Raw genomic sequence first — 22,709 nt, 5'->3', positions numbered from 1 at the left:
GAGAGAGAGAACATTATTGTTGATTGTCCAAATAAAGCAATGTTGCAATTCATTTATAACTTTTTTGAAAGAAATATATTGCGATTAATAAAGAACGGAGGAAGTATATGTTCAAAGTTATAATATTTTGTTCATGTATCTTAATTCATTTATAAGAAAAAACTACTCTACCCGTCCTCAAATATAGCTTATTTAATTTATAATACCGTTACATTTCACAAGTAATATTCTTTTGTAATTAGGCATAGTCGATTGGGCCATAGGGCTCGAACAACTCGGCCCAAAATCCGTTTTTTCTGTTTGGGTTTAAGCCCATGTCCTTGCAAAGTTGATCATAATACCAAGTATGCAATGCTCCCATACAAGATCTTCTGAAGTACTCCGTAGCTGCCAGAGTATCTCTTCATGAAGTTGTTCCATTCTAACACATCTTTCTCCATGTCCCGAATGCTCGGCAATCTGAATTTCCCATCAAGTAGCTCAAATAACCAACGGCATCTCATTTCTGAAGTGAACAAGTTTCCGGCACTCTCCGAAAACCCAATCACTGCTACCTGTGGAATCCGTGGATGAACACATTCCCTACAAATATTATTTAGCATTGTTAATAACTAGCATTGAGACACTAGTCTAATTCGTTTTAGATGGTATTATATCTTCATTCTTAACAAAACATTAGACATTCACTATATTGTTTATTTTTATGTGGAATTGTTCACAAGATGTATACCTATAATCGCCATGTATAATACTTTCTCTGTTTCTTTTTAGATACTCCATATCACTTTCTAAATAAAGATGTTTCAATTTAGATGCATCACTTTCCTTTAAAAAAATAAAATAAATAATTTTCTTCTCTCTCCTACCACATTTATTTATTATTTTATCGAGGAGACCCAATTTAATTTTTTTCTCTCTACCTCTTTCAACTCCAAAAATTGATTAGAAGTCCGTGAAAACTAAAATGATGCAACTAAATAAAAACGGAGGAAGTATATATAATGTACTCGTACTGATAACAGACCTGTACAAAGGAATTGTATTGGAAGGGGAACCAAATATATAATCTTGAAATATGGGAGATGCAAATATGTCTTTGAGCTTTTGATCCCCTTTGAATCCAGTAGCAAAAATAACCAAATCACATTTAATATGAGTAGCTTCTTCCATCTGAACAAGAGTATTAGTACTATTCTCAAGTAAAATACCCTCTTTGTAGAAACTAAAAGTTTTTGATCTTTTCAAAATGATGCTTCCATTCTCAACTTCATCATAGAATCCGGCTGGGACGGTCGCCACCGAACAAGAGTTCATCTCTTGTAGGAAGCTATGGTCTGGCACCATGCCATATTTCTTCATGGGATGCATTTTCTTAAGGTCATTCTCCACAAATTTACTAATACCCCATCTCTGCTTGTAAGGAAAAAAAAATTATTTATAATTAAAGAAAAATTGTCAAAAATAATACAAACTTTGAACGGTCCACCCAAAATAAGTCAATCTTTTAATTATTTTTAAATAATACAAACTTTATGCAGTGTCCGCTTTAATTTTAACTAGTTTAGTGCCCCGTGCGATGCCCGGGTTGTTTATTGAATTTTAGGATAAATTTATAATCTATACGACGTTAAAATTTAAAATATATCATTGCTACAAAATTAGTTAGGAGTTTATGTGATTTTCTGACGATTTGCTATCTAGTAAGCATGTAATGACTAATAATAATGTTGGTGAAAATGTTTGCTTTCATACATTAAAAAATAATTAAAAAAAATTAGCAAAAAATAAACTAAATAAAATAAATGTTCAAAGTATGTCGGATTGACCCGAACCCAAAACTTTGGGCAAGGGATGAAGATTTCTTGACTCATAACCTGAAGTGACCAAATTCGAGATGTTTCATGATCCAACCCTAATTGACATGTATCCATTCTATTAGATTGTGAAGTGTATAATTTTAACTGATTAGTATGTATTATAAATAGATGTTTTACGCTTTAAACTACTTCCTTCGCTCCAAAAAAATTATGATATAAAAAAAAATTTATATGATAATTTTTGAGAATTATAATCTAATAATTTTTTTTGGATAAAATTATAATTCAATTTGTACATCGAAAATATTGATATTTTATTGATAATAAAACTCTAAATTAACAATTTTATCCTAAAATTCTATCCAAATAGAATTATAAACCAACTTCTATTTAAATCTATCCAATGTGGCGCGACACTTGGCGAAAAGTTAGAACACCAAGTGACGCAATGTCATGACCTGGCTAAAAGTTTAGCTTTATATATTAGTTATATGATTATTAAATTTTTGAGCCCTTTCCCTAAATAATATTGGGAAATTATCTAATTCCCAAATTACAGCTAGTCTTTTTCTAATTCCCATCATACCGTCCACGTCACCGGTTCAGTGGGATTTTTTTTTTAAAAAACGGGTTTATTAGAAAACCGCTACTTCAGGGCTTGTTTGGCATCATTTTTGGTTTTCAGTTTCCTGTTTTTTTGAAAACTAAAAACCAAAAACAGGAAACAGGAAACAAGAAAAAGGTGTTTCCACTTTTCTGTTGTCAGTTTTCAAAATTATCATGATTTTAATAAGTCTAAATATTTTTTGATTCATTATGTGACATATATAATATACTTTTAAAAAACAAAAAACCAAAAAACAGAGAACCACAGCAATGCCAAACGAACCCTCAAGTAGCGGTGTGCTACTGAAAACCGCTACTTCAAGTAGCGATTTACATATTAGAAACCGCTACTTGAAGTAGCGGTTTGTATTTACTAATTAGTTTTTTTTAATAAAATCACTTCTTCCCTTTCCATTGTAAAGGAATTCAGCAGAATCATCCAAAAAGAAAAAAAAAAATCGAACGATACTCCTCAAGTAGCCTTCCAATGCAGCAATCCCTCGCGCTGGAAGCCGTTTTCGCCACCATCGACGCCTTCCTACGGTTGTTTGCCGACAATGATTGCTGTGAGAATATAACCAGAAACGAGGATATATCAAAGGATTTGTGATTGCCGACACCGATTGCACGCCAAATTGCACCGATTATCAAAGGTTTATGGAACTTGGGGATACAACTATTCAAGTACTTGAAGGTTTAATTTTGACTGATTTACAGATATTTTGTTTTTAAAGAAAAACTTACAAAACAAACCCATAAACCGCTACTTGAAGTAGCGATTTACAAAATTAAATTAAAACCGCTACTTGAAGTAGCGGTTTGTTGCTGGACCGAGAAAAAAAAAAGGGTTTGTTTTCCTTAGCTGATGTGGACGGTATAATGGGAATTAAAAATAGAGTAGCTGTAATTTGGGAATTAGATAATTTCCCAACATTATTTAGGGAAAGGGCTCTAATTTTTTGTTATAATTTTTAAAAGATATAGATAATATTTATTATTGTTGTTGTTATTATTATTATTATTATTATTATTATTATTATTATTATATATATATATATATATATATATATATATATATATATATATATATATATATATATATATATATATATATATATACTTATATATACTTCCTCCGTCCTTTTATTATTGCATCACTTGCCTTTTTAGGAAGTTTCACAAATATTGCACCATTTCCTCTTTAGGAAAAAAATTATTTGTGTTCACACTACAAATACCCAATATACCCTTGCTTTTTCACACTTACTTTTTAGTTTATCAATATGTCACATGGGCAATTTTGTATTTTTACCTTTCTCTCTCTTACTTTTTTCCGAGGAAGTCCCAGTTAATCAATTTGATAAACAAAATGTGTTTATCAAATGGCAAAATGGTAAATAAAACAACATAAATGCTTAGTGATCATGGCATTTTCGTAAATATATCAACAACAGTGGGACCCATATTTAATAAAAAGTTGTTGATTTATTTACAATTGTGCCATTTGATAAACAAATTTTGTTTATCAAATTGATAAACTTGAATTTTCCCCTTTTTTCCACTATCAAAATATTTGTACTCAATTCCTATGGTGCAATAATAAAAAAAACGGAGGAAGTATATAAAACCAATCCCCTTCCCTATCAGCAACCTTTCCCCGGCCCTCCAGCAACCCCACGTCTGCGCCCCACCCCCCTACCAACGCCGGCGACACCAGCCCCCTTCCCCCGCGCCGACGACACCAGCCAAAACCCTAGCAGCTTCCAACCACCACGAAACACCCACGAATCCCCTCCCCTAAAACAAACGAAAAACCCACGAATCCCCCTAACCCCTAACCGCGACTAAGGTTTTCAATGGTCGGAGAAGGAGCGTTTGGGGGTTTCGGTGGTGGGAGGAGCAGGTTTGTGGGTTTTTCGTGGGAAGGGAGAGATATTTCGGTGATGGTTTGGGGCGAGGGGAATAGGGTTTCGGTGATAGTGGTTCGAGGGAGGGGGATGGCGGTGACCGGCGACTAGGTGGGATAGCTGGGCTGGCGCCGCCGGGGATGGGGGAAGGGAATTGTGTGGTGGAGCTGTTGGTGGAGGAGGAAGGGTGGCTGGTGGTAAGACAGGGATGTGTTTTTTTTAAAATTTCTTTTTGAATTATTTTATCTGTTAATTAAGTATGATTAAATCTTTATTTAGGAGTTAATTAAATTCTTAAACGAATTATATATATATATAGTTAACCGATTATATAGGTTGTAGGTAAAATATCCGTTTAAAGCGAATAGTCCCTAAAGTTTGTATTATTTAGAAATAATTTAAAGTTTGACTTGTTTTTAGAGGACCACTCAAAGTATGACACTTGTCATGTTCCGATTAAAAAAATTTCCCGCCACTTTTTTCTTTCCATTTTTTACAAAATCTTCATTAATATTATTTTATATATCCTATGATATTTAACTTTCAATTTGGCAACTATATACAAAATATATTCTATGGATTATATGCAATTATGCATATCTTTCATATTTTTTATAATAGGTATTTTTCTATAATAAACAAACACATAATAAGGTAATATATTAGAATAATAAAATGTATTACTCCCGTACTTCGTATCATTCTACAACGTATTTTTTCTTTGAAAGTTTTTTTGCTCTAACCAGGATTTGATACTTTAGCTATTATTATATAATATTTATTGATTTTTTTATAATACTCCCTCCGTCCCCTTTTGATAGTCCCTTATGGGCATTATTCAAGGGAATTAATAAGCACAAATAAGAATAGTAAAAGTACATTGAAAAAGTAAATTGACATTGGGTATGAAAAAAATTGAGAGAGAAAAAGTAATAAAAGTATATGGAAAAATAAAATTTACATGGAAAATTTAAATTTGTACAAATATTGTTGCAAATTGGAGGAAATTTTGGTAAAAAAATTAATATTAATGGTTGTTGGAAAAAGCAAATGGATGAACATTTTGGGACTAAAATTTGCCCATAAGGGACTATCATTTGGAGACGGAGGGAGTAATAACATTACAATTCAATAACTATAAACATAAATATAAAACAAAATTAAAAAATCATGATTATTAATTTTCATAAAAATTAGTCAATTAATTTTCTAAAACATAAAAACAAAAATACACAATCATGAATTAAAAACTCTCGCCTCCCCTCTTCTATCCTCCTCTTCTCTAGAGTTTCTCCAAAATCTTGGTCGTTTAGGCCGGAAATAGTCTAATTTCTTCGAAAATTAGACTATTTCCGACCCTTTTCCCTAAATTTTCTTTAGTTTTGATTTAAATTTCAATAAATCTACACGAGTAAGTGTATATACGTCCGTCTCCCTATGGTGGAGTCGTTAGTTTTTGTTAGTTTAGTTGTTTGTTTATGTGTTAGGGTTTGTTTGTGTGTTATGGTTTATCAACAAGGTAATCATCTTTTGCCCTATTGTCAGTTCTTTGATAAAGATTTGTTCGGGATCGCAATGGTTGTCAAGTTTTCAAATACGTTCAAGCGAATCAGATGAAAATCATCCTTACGGCTACAACCAATCGTTAGACCGTCTTTCCGAAAAGGCTGTATATTCCAGCGATGTGTGCGAGAGATGTACCACAGTTCAGGATTTTTTCAACGATCGTAGCTTTGATGAAGGAAACTCTAATTTGATTCAATTTTATGTGTTTTGGGTGTTTTTGTCCCTCGGGAGAGTTACAACACGAAGACTGATCCGGGGTGAGCTGTACCTACAAAACAAACGGAGACACCAGTTGGGTGGTGCTCCGCCTCCGACGCACAAGTTAGAAACTTGAAGGGAGAAAAAGGTGCGGAAATTTAGGTAGGGATCTGCTCGGATTCCAAGCTCAGGATGTCTCTATCAAAGAGTAAATGTGTAATAAATGATAAAACGTGCCCTCAAAAAGAGGGACATCTCCTTATTTATAGGGTCTTTGGGATTTGTGCCCCTGATTAGGTCACTGAACCCTAATCATTGGTGGGTTGTGCCGCTTTGCGGCTTTCTCGGGATTTGGGCCCGAAGACCGCCTTTTCCCCTTATTTTCTGGAGTGACACGTGTCAAGCAGAGATTGGTCCACTTTGGGCCATCCTAAGGCTGACACGTGTCATCCTCTGATTGGACCACGTGGCGGGGTAAAATTACCCTAAACATTTGCCCCTCACAGATGTGACGTGGCACGCCACGTGGCATCTATGACATGTGTCACGCTCCGATTGGCGGTAATTTTACCATTAAAGAGTAACCGTTCACCTTTCGGGTAAATTACGGAAATGCCCCCGTTTTTTACCCTCTATATATAGCCGTTTACCCTCATAATTTTTGGTACGTTTACAAAAAATTTTCTAGAGAGAACTTTCAGAGAGCAGAAGTCATCCGTTTGAGTCAGGCGCAAGCAAGAAAGCTCGTCCTCCAGAGACCCAGCCGGACCCGCCTAGTTTCAGATATCTCTTCAAAAGGTACCGTCTCTGCCTCTCTCAGCTCTTTTTCTTTTTTCACCGCTTGTACACATTTCTTGCAATAAATGGATGCATCACCAACACACACGGCACGACCTAGGTTAGAGTCCAGCCGGTCACTAGGGACGGCTGAGTCTAGGACTAGGAGTGCCGTCTCGGGGTGTTGGGACCACCCTTTGCCTCGGATTCCGACCAGTTACGTGTCTGTGCAGGACACAATGGCTCGGATAATGCAGACGACGACTGATCCAAATTACAAGAGCGAAGGCTCAGGTGGCCAAATGCCTGAGGGAGAAACGTCCGGTCAGGGTGACCAGACGGCTCTGGAGAGATCCCCTCCGCGCGCCCCTTCAACCCTTGCTGACTCTTTTTTGGAAGAGTGCGACCAAGGCGGCGACGAGGCCGTCTCTGCCCCCTTGGGTCAAAGTGAGGAGGAGATGGAGAGCGACAGCTCCGCCTCTACCTCTGGGAGTAGTGGCGATTTACCCCCGCTTCCGGATAGCGAGGAGGAAGAAAGGAAAAGGTGGAACGAGAAGGATGATCCCTTCAACATCCACGTCTCCTCCAAGGACCGGATCCAAATGGAGGAGAACTTGAAGAATTTCACTAAAATGCACCCGCTTGGCGACGGGTATAGGATCCGGGTGCCGCCTGAGAATGGCACCGTCGCCTGGGAGGACGATCAGGAGAACGCCAACAGCTATTTCAGCTGTTATGAGGCGGCGTTCAAGGCTGGTCTCCGCTTTCCCCTTCACCAGGCGGTGAAGGCAATTTTGAGAGGCTACGGCCTCGGAGTCTGGCAACTTACCCCCAACTCTTGGACAAACATTCTGGGGTATGTTTCCGCCTGCGAGTTTCAAGGGCTTAACCCCGGCTGGGAGGCTTTTGCTAGCATGCATTATCTTAGCAGAAGCCCAGGCAGCTGGAGGGCGTGGTACACTCTAACCACGCAGCCCCAATATATGATGACCTTGGACAAGGTCTCGAAATTCGACGGCTGGAAGCACAGGTTCTTCCTGATGTCAGCCCCAACCAGACGGGAGAATTATGAATTCCGTCTGTACAATAAGAAGCCCAACTTGTTGGGCCGGAAGTGTGCTCTTCCCCGGGTCCCAGAGGAAGACTTTGACAAGATCATTGAGGCAGACTTTTTTGGCCTCATAGACGCGACCTTGTCAATCGGGGAGACAATAAAGGTCCCCAAGAACTGGATCCCCAAGAGCGCCTGGTTCAGGGACGAGTGCTTCCTAGCCGCCTGCGGGCTAGGGCACATGTTTTCCAAACGTATGCGCCTGAGTTTATATCCGTTTGTAGTATTTTTCTATCGAAATTGTTTTATGATATTGACCAATTTCCTTCTTTTTGCAGAAGAAGCATTAAACATGTTGCAGACGGAGAAAACCCCAAAGCGATCCTGCTGTCATCCGCAAGGCGCTTGCGGAGAAGGATGCGACTGAGGTCAAAGCCAAGGTAACAAACGCCTGACCCTTTCATAAGTTGATCTTTTAAAATCATTTTTCCTGGATGCTAACCTTAACTTTGGTTATTTTTGCAGGGAGGAGAGGTTGGAAAGTCGTTTGAGAAGCAAATCAAACGGGCTAGGGAGGAGACCCCTGCCGTTCTCAACAAAATAAAAAAATCCACCTCTGCATCAACTCCTGGCGCCTCAGCCGGGCATCAGCAGATGCGGATAGCGGGGCGACTCGAGAAGATAGGCGGCAGTGTGTGCCTTGATCTTGTCAACCCCTTATCAGCAGCCGCGGGGTTTACCAGGCCTGCAAGCGGTTCTCGCTTGGCTGGGTCTGAAGGTAAGAACCCTTTTGAATCCCCGCTTGAGCTGGGGTGGCCTTTGCGGGTGAATTCCCACTCTCAACAGACGTCATCTTCAGACGGCCGACAACAAATAGGTGCTGCCTTAGTTTCGCACTCATCACGTATTGATTGTGGTGCAAATCAATCTCCTCGCTGGCCAGACGTCCAGAAGCACGCCAAGGCCATTATGGAAGCCGTCCGGAAGAGGGATAAAGATAGTATCCCTGGGATAGAGACGTTCAATCTTGAACGCATTCTATCCCTTCTGGCTGAGGTAAGAAACTTGTCAATTCAATTTTATTTTTTCCAAGTGTTTTATACCGCGTGCGATACTCACACCGCTTGCTTTTCTGCAGGCTATGCTGCGGGTGGACAGGCTCAAACGTCCTTATTCCCGCAAACGGGAAGAGGTAAAAAAAGGCCAAGAAGTCCGCCATAGACGCTGACAATATTGCTTTACACTCAACTATCGTAAATGAACTTGAAACTAAAGCAATCATTATGACACAGACGTCTAAAATCCAGCAGCTGGAGTTAGATCTGGAGGCGGCCAAGCAGCGGGCGACTGATGCTGAGACGACCCGGAAGGAGGCGGAGGAGGCCCAGAAAGAGGCTGCTGAGAGTGCCAAAAAGGCTGATGAAGCACTCAAGAAAGCCCAGACGGACCTTGGCAATCTTCAGGGTGTTTCTGAAGAGAACACCAATCTGAAGACCAAGGTTCAAAAACTGGAGAAGGAGGCTGCTCAGGCTCAGATAAACTTTGCAGCAACCCTGGAGGCGGAGCAAAATCGTCTAGTTGCTGAGAGTGACGCTGATAATGACGCCCGGATGAAGATCGCCTGGGCTGCCCTGTACCCGGACGCGGATTATGGCGTCTGGGCACTGGCTCACAGGTACGCCGAGGACGTGGTGTACCTGAGAGAGAAGGGTGACCCAGAGCCTGAATCCTTTGACGCCTGGGTTAATGCCAACAGTGAGCCCCTCGTACCTTAGCTACCTGGTCCGGGTGAAGCATAGGAGATACCCTCAGATGATGAGGAGGAGGACCAGGAGGAGCCGCCTACAGGCCAGAAGTGATTTTTCAGCGGCAGTATGCCAATCTCTATTTTTTGTCTTTCTTTTATTCAGCGGCAGTATGCCAAAACTTGTTTTTTCCGGCCTGCGTGCCGAGTATATTTGTATTTACCGGCTAAGGAGCCGTGTTAATTAACAATTTCTCTTTCTCCCGGACGAGGTCCGGTTCACATTTGATCCATCACAACCGTTTGGTTGGGTGGTCTTTATGAAATGCATCGACTGAGTCGGTTTTGATCATTTTGCATTTGAATTTTTAATTTTTCATTTTTCATTTTTGCCCAACTTATCAAAAGCATGCGGCGATTTTTCATTTTTGCCTAACTATTCAATAGTCCGGCTGTCCTTGCCCCTGGACGGCTGTGTGGTTGGTTTCAAGTGGAGTTGGTTGATTTTTCATTTTTGCCTAACTTATCAAGAGCATGATATGTTTGCAAGTCAATCAATCACAATAGTGATTGCCCCAAACCAAGTGCACAGCCGTACACCAACAGGCGTTCCAGTTACTACCCAGACGGTGCTTATCCGTCTTGGTAGAGATTTCATAGCCATTGCACGACTCCTTTGCCCCAATTGAGGTAGGAATTGCAATTTTGGGATAAATAACCAAGTGAGATCTTCAGCCGGTGACCGACTGATGCCCCAGGGCATTCGGTATTTGGCAACTTGATCATTCTTCACCGGTCATTTTGGTCAGACGGCTATGAGTTGACCAATTTGGTCGTTCAATTTTTGCCGTCTGCATGGGTACGTAGAACCGACAAAGTCTGTTCTCTGCGACGATTGCACCCGGAGGGGTGTCGCCGGACGCCTTTGTCCATGTTGGGACAGGCGATTTTATAAAATGAGCAACTATCCGGCCATTTTAGCCTCTGGTCTTGTTTGAGACCGGTTGTATAGCTACTAAACGTTTTTGTGCTTAGTTTATAGCCAGTATTGAATTTACACTAAGTATCGAACTTAGTTTTTTAAACAAGCGAGTCTGTCTGGGTATTGCCCAGACGGACACGCAAATATTTGATCATACTAAGTATCAAACTTATCTAGGTAAATGAAGGGTCCGTCTGAGTATTACCCAGGCAGATAATCAGGCAGTTGAATAAACAAAGTATCAAACTTTAATAAACAAGGGATCCGAGTATTACCCAGGCGGTCCAACAAATGTAACCTTTACTAAGTGTCAAACTTAGTTAGGTAAAAGAAGAATCCGCCTGGGTTTTACCCGGATGGATAATCAAACAATAACTCAATTTTGCAAACAAAGTCTGAATCTTCATTAATTGACTCATTGTCTACAAAAAGTTTACAATCTCAGAAGTAGTACTTTTTTAGATTGTCTACATTCCAAGATCTAGGCAGACGCCTGCCGTCTGGAGTTTCCAGGCGGTAGGTGCCATCCCTTACTTCTTCATAGATCCGGTAGGGGCCTTCCCAATTTGGGGTTAGCTTCCCCAACTCATTGGCCCTACCGGTTGCCTCCATTTTTCGTAACACTAAGTCGTCAACTTTCAAAGGACGCTTGTGTACTTTTTCGTTGTAGGCTCTCGTCATTCTCAGACGGTAAATCTCATGACGCAAGGCAGCATTGCCCCTGCGTTCTAGGAGTGAATCCAATGCCAGGCGCATTGCTTCCCAATTTGCCTCTTCATCATATAGCATGACTCTGAGGGTCGGCTCGTAATGTTCGATGGGCAAGACGGCTTCAGCACCGTATACCATAAGAAATGGGGTTTCTCCGGTTGCCCCTTTAGAAGTTTTCCGGATGGCCCATAGGACATGGATTAACTCTTCTGCCCATAAGCCATCGGCTCTTTCTATTTTCTTCTTAATGCTATCTGAGATGAGTTTATTGAAGGCTTCAACTTGGCCGTTTGCTTGGGGTCGGCCAACAGATGCAAAATAGCTTGAGATCTCCTGATCTCCCAACCAAGTTTTTAGCTGAGGCGTCTCAATTTGAGGACCATTATCAAACACCATAGACATAGGTACCCCATACCGGGTGATAATGTTTTTCCAAATGAAGGAAATCACGTCTGAGGTTTTGATGTTTTTAACCGCCTCAGCTTCTACCCACTTGGTGAAATAATCCACAGCCACTAAGATGTAGCGCTTTCCGCCTGGAGCAGGCGTGTAAGGACCTAGAATGTCCATGCACCATTTTGCAAACGGGATTGGGCTGTGGATGACCGTCAGATCAGTAGCCGGACGGTGAATGCGTTTGCCAAATTTTTGGCACTTGTCACATTTATTTACCAACTCTTTGGCGTCTGCCTCAAGAGGGGCCAAAAATAATGTCGTCTGGCTCTGACGGCTAGGGACTTGCCGCCTATGTGAGAGGCGCAGAATCCCGAGTGCAAGTCTCCGAGAACTTCTTTCCCCTTTTCTGGGGTGACACACTTAAACAAAGGCTTCAGAAACCCCGCCTTGAAGAGTTCTCCATTTTTCAACTCGAATCTAGCAGCTCGTCTTTTTAGGACGACTGCCTCCTGTGGCGAATCAGGAAGTGTACCGTCTGAGAGATAGGCCCGGATGCCATCCATCCAGGTAGAGCTTTGGTCCAGAATTCCAATGGGGTCCTCATAAATGCTTCTCTTTTCAAGAACTTCCCAGAAGACTGATCGAGGCGTATCATGGCAGGCGGAAGGCGCCAGTTTTAACAATGCATCCGCCTAATTGTTTTCCGACCTAGGCACTTGACTCAGCCGGAATTCCTCAAGTGCCTTGGTCTCTTCTTTGACTGCCTGAAGATATTTAATCATAGCCGGATGAGTAGCCTCGTAGCTTCCCTAATATTGGCTGACAACCAATTGAGAATCAGAGTAGGCGTCAATTTTCATGGCCTCTGCCGCCTTACACATGCGAATCCCGGCTAGCAGGGCTTCATATTCCGCCTCATTGTTAGAGGCTTGAAATTTGAAGCGTAGTGCATACTCAAATCTGTCCCCTTCAGGAGACTCGTAGATTACGCCTGCACCACAGTCGTTCTTTGTAGAGCTCCCGTCTACATACACTTTCCAAACCTGATCAAGATTATCCGGAGCCACCGGACGGGTCATTTCAACAATGAAGTTGGCAAATGCATGACCTTTCATTGCCTTTCTTGGTTCGTAAGTGATTTCAAGACTTTGCATTTCAATAGCCCATTTCAACATTCTCCCGGATGAGTCCAAAGTAGACATTGGCCGCTTGAGTGGCTGGTCGGTGTAAATCACTACCGGATGTGCCAGAAAGTAGGGCTTCAATTTTTTTGAAAGCCATATACAGAGCAAGGCCAAATTTTTCAACCATGGGATACCGGAGTTCAGCATTTTTAAGAACATGGCTAATGAAGTAAACCGGGAGATGCACGCCGTCTCGCTCAGCAAGGAGAACGGCACTGAGGGCATGATCTGAGACGACTAAGTACATGTACAACGTCTCCCTAGGTAAAGGACTGAACAACCTAGGTAGAGAATGTAAATGCTCTTTCAACCTCTGGAATGTCGTCTCAGCATCATCCCCCCATTCAAATCCGGTCTTCTTCCTGATTGCTTGGAAGAAGTAGAGGCACTTGTCACCTGACCGGCTGAGGAACCTCCCCAGGGCGGCCAGACAGGTGGTGAGCTTCTGCACTTCCTTGACAGAACGGGGTGACTTCATGTCTATCACCGCCTGTATCTTTTCAGGGTTAGCCTCTATCCCCCTTTGATCAATCAGGAATCCGAGAAACTTCCCAGACTCAACACCAAAGACGCATTTCTTAGGATTTAACATAACCTTATGCCGCCTGAGGGTGGTGAATGTTTCTCGGAGATCAACAAGGTGATCCGTCTGGAGCTTGGATTTGACTATCATATCATCAATGTACGCCTCCACATTCCTCCCAATCTGATTAATGAAGACCGTATTAATCATCCGTTGGAAAGTGGCAGGCGCATTTTTCAAGCCAAACGACATCACAGTATAACAGAATAACCCCTGATCAGTGACGAAGGCCGTCTTCTCTTGATCTTTCTTCCACAGGGGTATCTGATGGAAGCCGGAGTAGGAATCCATGAAGCTCATCAAGGCGTGACCGGCTGTAGAATCGACCAGACTGTCGATCTTAAGAAGCGGGTAACTGTCCTTTGGACACGCCTTGTTGAGGTCTGTGTAATCAACACACATGAGCCAGGTCCTATTCGGTTTCTTAACAAGGACCACATTAGCCACCCAGTCGGGAAAATTACAAGGCCGGATGAACCTGGCGTCTTGCAGCTTTTTGACTTTGGCAGCTGCCGCCTGAATTCTTTCTTCACCGTGGTTTCTTTTCTTTTGCCGGATGGGCTTCTTTTTAGGATCCACGGCAAGCTTGTGGACAGCAAGATCCGGGCTGACGCCTGGCATCTCTTCCACTTCAAAGGCAAAAATGTCTTTGAATTCCTTCAGCAGAAGGTGCAAGTCTGCACCCAAAGTAGCATGAGCAACCGTCCCAACCTTTACAGTACGTTCCGGACGGCTGTCATCCAGAACGAGGTCAATGCTTTCACCAGCCGGTTGGGGTCGGAGCTCATCTGACCGTTCACCGGTCAGTGATTGCTATTTTTTCTCCTTCTTCACCTTCACCAGCAGAGGTGCCTTTCTTTTCTTTTCGGCTGCTGGTGGGGCAGGTGCTGGATCGGCATCCTTGACATTGTCAAGGTCAATTGGTTCCTGACCGCCTGGGTCCACAATGTCCCTGACGGCTGAGAGATAGCACTCCTAGGCCGTCTTCTGATCCCCATTCAAGGAACCAACAAAGCCGTCATCCCTCTCATATTTGATGAGCATCAGAGATGGGATGATTACTGCCTTGGCTACGTTGAGGGTTGGCCGGCCAAGGATAATGTTGTAGGCGGTCAACTCCTTTACGACTAAGAATCTTACGACAATATGTCATCCCTGGCCTTTCTCTCCTAGCCGGATGGGCAAGTCAATTCTTCCGGCTGGGTAGACCATCCCACCCCCAAAACCAACCAAGGGGTGGGTGACCGGATGCATGCTGCTGACATTGTATTTCATCTTTTGCAGGCACCGGAGGCTGATGATGTCTAATGAGCTGCCGGTTTCAATAAGGATCCGTTCAACCAGCTGGTTGGAAATCTTACATTCAATGACAACCGGGTCATCATGCGGACGGCGGACGCTGCCCCTATCCTTATCAGTAATCAAGACGTCTGGGAAGGAGGTGCTTGCAGACTCCTGCTCATCATCATCCTTGTCCATCTTTCGAAGATGGCTCTTGGTGCCCCGGATGGTAGGGCCACCACAGGAGAACCCGCCTGCTATTGTGTAGACCGACTCCTTGTCGGTATCCGAGCTACTAGCATGCTGGGGGGGTAGTCTTGGAGGACTGACCCTTGCTTTTCTTTTTTGCCCCGGCTGGGGACTTAGGAATGTAGGACTTCAATAGCCCTTTGTCAGCCAGACGGTCCAACGTCCGCTAAAGACTGAAGCAGTCGTTGGTATCATGGCCGACCTCCTCATGGAACTGACAGAATTTATTTTTGTTCCGTGACTGGACAAAACTCTTGATAGGATTTGGCTTCTCAATGGACAACCGGTCCTTTACCTCCATGAGGATGGAGTTGCAGTCTTTGTTAAACTCGTACTTGGGGGCGTACGGTTTAAACTCTTTCTTTTTTTCTTTTGAGACGGCTGGTCAGAATCATTAACTGCCCAGATTTCTTTTCTTTTCTTGCTCTCTTCTTTATTTTTGGCCGGCTGAGCAAGCCGGCTGTCTTTCGGTTTGTCGGACTTCTTGGAGTCCGACTAGTTACCAGGCGAGCAGAGGTCGGTAGCTTGAATGTAACTTTCCGCCTCCCTCAAGGCCGCCTGTAAGGTGAAAGCCCCTTTTCTGACTAGGTCGAACTTAAAAGTCGACCCGTCTCTCAGACCCTTGAAGAAGTCTGTAAAAGCTACCTCGTCAGACAGTCCTTGGATCTGAATTCTGATCAGATTGAACCGCCTGACATAGGAGCGCATCCCTTCTCTCCCTCCCTGCTTAACAGTGCTCAAATCAAGGCTTGTTTTCTTAGCAGGGATGTTCATTTAGAAGTTGGAAGCAAACAGGAAGGCGAGCTTCCTGAAACTATCGATGGACCCGGCCGGCAAGTTGCCAAACCATTGTTGGGCAATGCCCTTCAATGTAGCCGGGAAGCACCGACACCAAGTGGCATCATCCAACCCCTGCAGATACATGAGGTTGGTGTAAGCCATGAGGTGGTCTTCCGGATTGGTGGTACCATCATAGGTACCAACCAACACATTCTTAACCTTGGCTGGCTGGGCCGCCTCGGTTATCTCCCGGATGAACGCAGAAGGCTAATCAACCAGGCGCAGCAGACGAAGCTGCCAGTCCAATGGCTGGACATTTGGATATGCCGCCTGACCTCCAAAGAGGGCCGACTGCATGAAATAAGGGGGATACTGACCGTAGACCTGACCCACATACGGTACAACTCCAATCATATGAGGACCAGAAGGGACGGTATTACCGCCTGTCTGACTCTCATGCAAGGAAGATGCATTCCCGACAGAGGTATTGTTAAAGTTGTCAGGAAAGTTCGACGTGGAAGCCGACTCAGACAACTGTTGATTTCTCTTCCGGTTGATGATCTCCTGGGCATCAAGAGATGACTTCTTACTTCTCACCGGCTGTTGAGTCCGGCGGGAGTTATTGTTATTCCCCTTGGGGAGAAGAATTTTGGACCAATCAATGGTCCCGACTTCCTTCTCCTTTGCATGAGGAGTGGGCTGCCGATCTTTGACTGACTTCTCCTTTTCCAGAGGAGTCTTCTTGGCCGACTGACCTCTACTTGGGCCAACCTGGCTCTGGGTGATCAGCTCTTTAATTTCACCCTTGAAACTTGTTATGAATCTCATGAGCTCGTCCCGGGTGACAGGCGCTGATCCAGCTGTCGTTTGGGTTTCCCCTACCGGCTTCCAGGGGGTCTACTTGCACCCGCCTGGGAGGCACCCCGCTCCAGAGTCTCTCTGGGCCGGATGCGCTTGATTCTGAGAGAGCCGTCTTCGGTTGTAAAGGTTTCGACCTGAGGATCTTCATCCTCCTGGTCTGTAAAGACTTCTGGGTCTTCGCCCAGACGGTTAGGGGGTGGTACAGACTCTTGATTCATCTTCGAGGTACTCTCCACACAGACGGCGCCAAATTTTTTGGGTGTTTTTGTCCCTCGGGAGAGTTACAACACGAAGACTGATCCGGGGTGAGCTGTACCTGCAAAACAAACTGAGACACCAGTTGGGTGGTGCTCCGCCTCCGACGCACAAGTTAAAAACTTGAAGGGAGAAAAAGGTGCAGAAATTTAGGTAGGGATCTGCTCGGATTCCAAGCTCAGGATGTCTCTATCAAAGAGTAAATGTGTAATAAATGATAAAACGTGCCCTCAAAAAGAGGGACATCTCCCTATTTATAGGGTCTTTGGGATTTGTGCCCCTGATTAGGTCACTGAACCCTAATCATTGGTGGGCTGCGCCGCTTTGCGGCTTTCTCGGGATTTGGGCCCGAAGGCCGCCTTTTCCCCTTATTTTCTGGAGTGACACGTGTCAAGCAGAGATTGGTCCAGTTTGGGCCATCCTGAGGCTGATACGTGTCATCCTCTGATTGGACCACGTGGCGGGGTAAAATTACCCTAAACATTATGTATTTGTTAATGTAGATTTCATTTGTAGATGCTGGAAGACTTTTTATTAATGAATTGATTTGTTTCAAAAAAAAAAAATTGTAAAACATTGTGCCAATTATAGTATGCTATAAAATATTGTGCCGGTCAAAACATGCCAACAAAATAGGGGAAAATGGGTATATAATTACATTGCACGGGTTATAATTATAAATTGCATTCTCATATAAAACACTATAATCATTAAAATTTTGTGTTTTTTTTTTATTTTTTTTATTGTTTAATAATCAATAACTTTTGATAACAGTATAATATTAATTCAATTTTTTTTGTTTTTTTTTTGAAAATAAATTCAAGTATTTGTTTCAATTAAAAATATTTTTTTTTTGAAAAAAAAAATATTGTTGTATTAACATTATAATTCACTGATTCATAATTTGATTAAGTAAAAACCGTGCGTTGCACGGAATTTAAACTAGTTTTTCCTATAATTAATGCCCTTTTCTGTATTTTTGTTACCCTTCACAATTTCACAAAAACTTTAAAGGGAAATTTGAAAATAGCACGTATGGAGTATGAAAGAAATTGAAAGTGTATAAAACATATTTCTGAGACTTAACCATCATTTTAAAATGATTGATTGATTTGAAATTTATAAAGTTTTACATAAGCTTAAACTGACGGTTGAGGACTGGAAATATGTTTTATATTCTATTAGAAATTTTTATTTTATTTTGGAAAATTGAATTTTTTAAGTATTTTTCTCTACTTTGTTAGAAAATAATTTTGTTTGGAACTTATATATTCTTTATTAAGTTTTCCCTCTAAGTCTAGAAAACAAATAAATACTCCCTCCGTTTTTTAATTTTGCACTATTTATATATTAGTATATTACCCTTGAGGCCTTGACATATTTTTCTTACTATTATAAAATTAATAAACATGACTATGTAATATAATGTTAAATTTGTTGCAATGTCTAATTTCATAATATAATTTTACTTATTTATTTTACTAATATCTAATTTAAGATATTAATAATCAAAATTGTGCCAAGTGCGAAAACTAAAATGATACATACAAACTCAAGTAATATACCGACAATACTTTCGATTATTCTATGCAATTATTCAATAATAAATGATGATAAAAACACTCACATACATACATAGAGGATATCATTTTTTTTTTACAAAAGTAATATGAAAAGACTACATACCAAGGGTGAAAGTAATGAGGCAAGAATATTAAGCAGAAGCCCTTCTCCGGGTTTATGAAGCATGAGTTGAGAAAATCGATTGGAATAGAGTCTTTTCCAAGGGAAGGACTCGTCCACATTCCAATGCGGAGTCCTGCATATTATCGTACATGGATGTTCCACTCCTGCAATCATCATCACATTGTAGGAATTAAAACAATCAACAAATTATCTCAAAATAATCGTATAATTGTCTCAATCGGTAATTCATCAAATTATCACATGACATTTTTATAAATAATTTATCAACTTTCTCTAATCAGCAACAAGTGACATATTTTATTAATTTATTTATAAAAATGTCATAGGTACACAAGTTATGTGTGAAATAGCAATAATAATGCAAAAATTAAATCTTAATTAGCCTCTTACGGCGGTCTTACCGTTGGCAATCGAACACTCCATAGTAATGTCAAGTGCAGATTTTTGCAAGCCAACCACTATGACTCGCTTCCCTTTCACCGTATTTGTAGCAGTTTCATCGTTCAAAGAAGAATAATCCATAGAATGCATAACCTTCCCTTCAAAAACTTCTGGCCCTTTTCCCGAGGGGAACTCCGGCATGTTTGGTACATCACTAAATCGTCCCAAACACAAGATTACAAAATCTACTACAATCACCTGTCTTATTAATATAAGTAATCAGTATTCTTGACGATTAATTAAATTACGATAGTACAATTTTTTTTTTAATTCATACTACCTCTGTTTATATTATATTATTATTTATAACGATAAGACATTTTTTAGTTACATTTTATATCAAATTGTTGCAAATAATAAGAAACGGAGGTAATACATAAAAATTGAAAATGTATGAAATTACCTCAATCGATTGGGTGAGAAGATCTCGAGTAGTGATAATCCATTTGCCCTTATCGCCAAAGGGGTCACCATTACCACCCCAAAGAGCACAAGATTGGACGTGTTCATGAGACGGACCATCGTACTTAATACTAAGCACCTTGGTATTAAATCTAATGTGCTTAAGTAAATTAAAGTGGTTAGCATAAGATTGGATGTAATCAAAAACTTGGTTGTGGTCAGGAAATAATGTTTCTACAGAAGAAGGCCAAGGGAAATCAGAAAATTGGTAGGAAGGTTTGGATGTTTGTAGCTTTGTGGTCTTTAAAGTTTGAGTCCAAACACCACCAATAGTGCTACGAGACTCAAAAACTAAGGGTTGGTAACCCTTAGCAAGGGCATATTTGCATGCTAAGAGGCCACTAATGCCCGCTCCTACAATGCATATTCTCCTCTTCATTATAGCGTGACATGCAATAACCTAATTAATTCAGTGCGATCAACAAATGGAACGCACCATCATTATATACTCACTAAAGGTGTCAAAATTGGACCAACTGACCCGATCCGGAAAAAAAAAAAATTATATTTTAACTTGTATGAACACATTAATGTCACATTTTAAATTTCAAATAGACCTGATTCGACCCGACGTCACCAAATCCAGCTCGTACACCCAAATTGACACCAGTCGGCGGGCACAACAAACTAGGTGTTAGGTTAAACCAGGTGTTAGGAGTAGTATAAATATACATGTATCATTGTGAGACTTGGGTCGTTTTATTGAGCGTCACTTTTAATTTAAGATAGGTAAATGCAAGATTAATATTTCTTTGTTGGAAATAATAAGGAATATCTTCCCATTAAAAATGTTGTGACTACTTATAATTATATTGTACAAAGTTATCTTTGTCAATGTGTATGATCGATTAAACGAATGATGTGAGAATATGTTAAATACGGGTTTGTGCCGCCGGTGGCGGATCCAGGATTTCTAATGAGGGGTAACATTGAGCAATAAGAAGAAAAAAAATATATATAAACGAGTTATTATACATTTTGTTTCTAAAGATATTCTTCAAGGAGCTATAAATTTGGAATCAAGGGAGTCTCCAAAAGATCCTGATATATCTTCCCATATTAATAGTGAGGTAAATAGGCCTACTATTAACTTTGGAGATAATTCTCAAAAAAATTCTGAAATTTATCCTAATTCTTTTCCCTTGATTTATGGAAATAATTCCCAAGAGAAGCGTTTAGAAAGAAAAAAGATATACAAGAAAAAAGATACTTCTAAAGCTAATAAAATAGCATCCCAGAATACTAGGCCTCTTACTCCAATAACAAATTTAGAGAATCTAAAAGAAGCTACACAATTTTTTGTGACCAAAAATAAACTAGGAAAAGAAAACACGAGGGAAAATCTTGTAGGGGAAGAGACACAGAAGAACAAAGAAGTTATTCCAGAAGAACCAAATAACGCTTCACAAAATGCATCCCCAAAGGAACTCACCCATGTTTCCCCCACCATCAGATGTAGTACTGCTACGGATCCCGACGGACAAAATACTTTGCGTGGGTCTACCGATGGAGATTCCATACTTGGGCATAGCCGACCCCCTGACGAATGTGTTGGAGGTAAGAATGGAGTCTTGGATGGAACCAATTCCGGAGCCAATGGAATTGGTAGTAACCTTGACAATACCCAATGAGATTACTCGACTGATGAGACTCATATCGAATGCATATGTAAGTACCTTACCTTCTATTCCTCAATTAATGGAAGATACTATCCTAAATTTAGTTCCAAATTCCCAATCTATATCTTGCATGGTATGGAATGTTCAAGGGGCGGGCAGTCGAGCATTTATTAGTGCTCTTAGAGAAATGGTTCGTAATCACAAACCTTCTGTTTTAACCCTAGTTGAAACTCACATGGGGGGACAATAAGCTGAACGTATCTCAAAAATCATTGGGTACATGGGTCACACAAGGGTAGATGCTCAAGGTTTTAGTGGTGGCATATGGGTTTTTTGGAAACCTGATTTTGTTACGGTAGAACCAATACATCAACACAATCAATATATAACAATGAATATCCGTGGAGTGGGCGAAGAACCGTGGTACTTCACTGTTATTTATGCGAGTCCAGACCCGCTAAAAAGAAGTGACTTATGGCGTGAGTTAAAAGATTTTGCTGCAACACATAACAAGCCATGGATGCTTGCAGGGGACTTTAATGACACTAGGTTTGCTCATGAACGAAGTTCTAGTTGTCCTGAAACAACAAGGCGAACTGCTAAATTCAACGAATGGGTTGAAGATATGGACTTCCTGGAAATTGAATTTGGTGGCCCAAACCACACATGGGCAAGAAGGGCTTCCTTGGAGACCCGTACTAGTGCTCGTCTCGATAGAGCTTTATGTAATGCTGATTGGAGCCTCCGCTTTGCTAACGCCGCTGCTAAAAACCTCCCTGCAGTTCAATCGGACCACTGCCCGATTTTAATCTCTCTGAATGGGTTTGCACCTATAGCCTTAATTAACAAACCCTTTAAATTCCAAGCCGCTTGGCTAACTCATGATAACTTTCGTGAGTTCATCGAGACTAAATGGGATAAATCGAGGCCTTTAGTTCCTTTGTTGAAGAAAGTTGGTGATGAGCTTCAAGATTGGAATAGGAATGTGTTTCATAATATTTTCAAGAAAAAAAGAAATCTTCTAGCTCGAATTGGGGGAGTTCAAAAATGCTTAGCTTCTCAACGTTCGAGGGATTTAAGTTAGAGGCTAAACTTCGAAAGGAACTTGATGAAGTTCTTGAACAAGAAGAGCTCTTATGGTATCAAAAGTCAAGGGTGGAATGGATACGAGATGGTGATAGGAACACATCGTTTTTCCACCTTAGCACTATCACAAGGCATTGGCACAACAACATAACAGCTATAAAGGATATTGAAAGTGGTGATTGGCTGTACGAAAAGGAGTTGATCAAGCAGAATATAGTCTCATATTTTCAAATTTTTTTGCAGCGGATGAACAACAATTATTAGGGCCTATGCCGACTGGCATTTTTCCAGCTTTCACTTCGAGGGACGGGGATACTCTATCGAGAAAGTTTGCTAGGTGTGAGATTGAAAAAGTGGTCTTCGAGATGGGTGCAATGAAGGCTCCGGGTCCGGATGGTTTTCAAGCATTATTCTTTCAAAAACACTGGGATTTGGTTGCTGAAAAT

At 41.2% G+C, this 22,709-nt stretch overlaps 1 pseudogene; it reads right to left on the bottom strand.

Annotated features, from left to right (window-relative positions):
* LOC110731805 lies at window positions 1-20,243 on the bottom strand (annotated as a pseudogene).
* Between the last annotated feature and the right edge of the window lie 2,466 nt (window positions 20,244-22,709).

This window comes from Chenopodium quinoa, unplaced genomic scaffold (genome assembly GCF_001683475.1).
Source record: "Chenopodium quinoa cultivar QQ74 unplaced genomic scaffold, ASM168347v1, whole genome shotgun sequence".
NCBI classification, from domain to species: Eukaryota; Viridiplantae; Streptophyta; class Magnoliopsida; order Caryophyllales; family Amaranthaceae; genus Chenopodium; species Chenopodium quinoa.
Note: the sequence above shows the minus strand (reverse complement) of the source record. Positions and strands in the feature narration are given on the sequence as shown.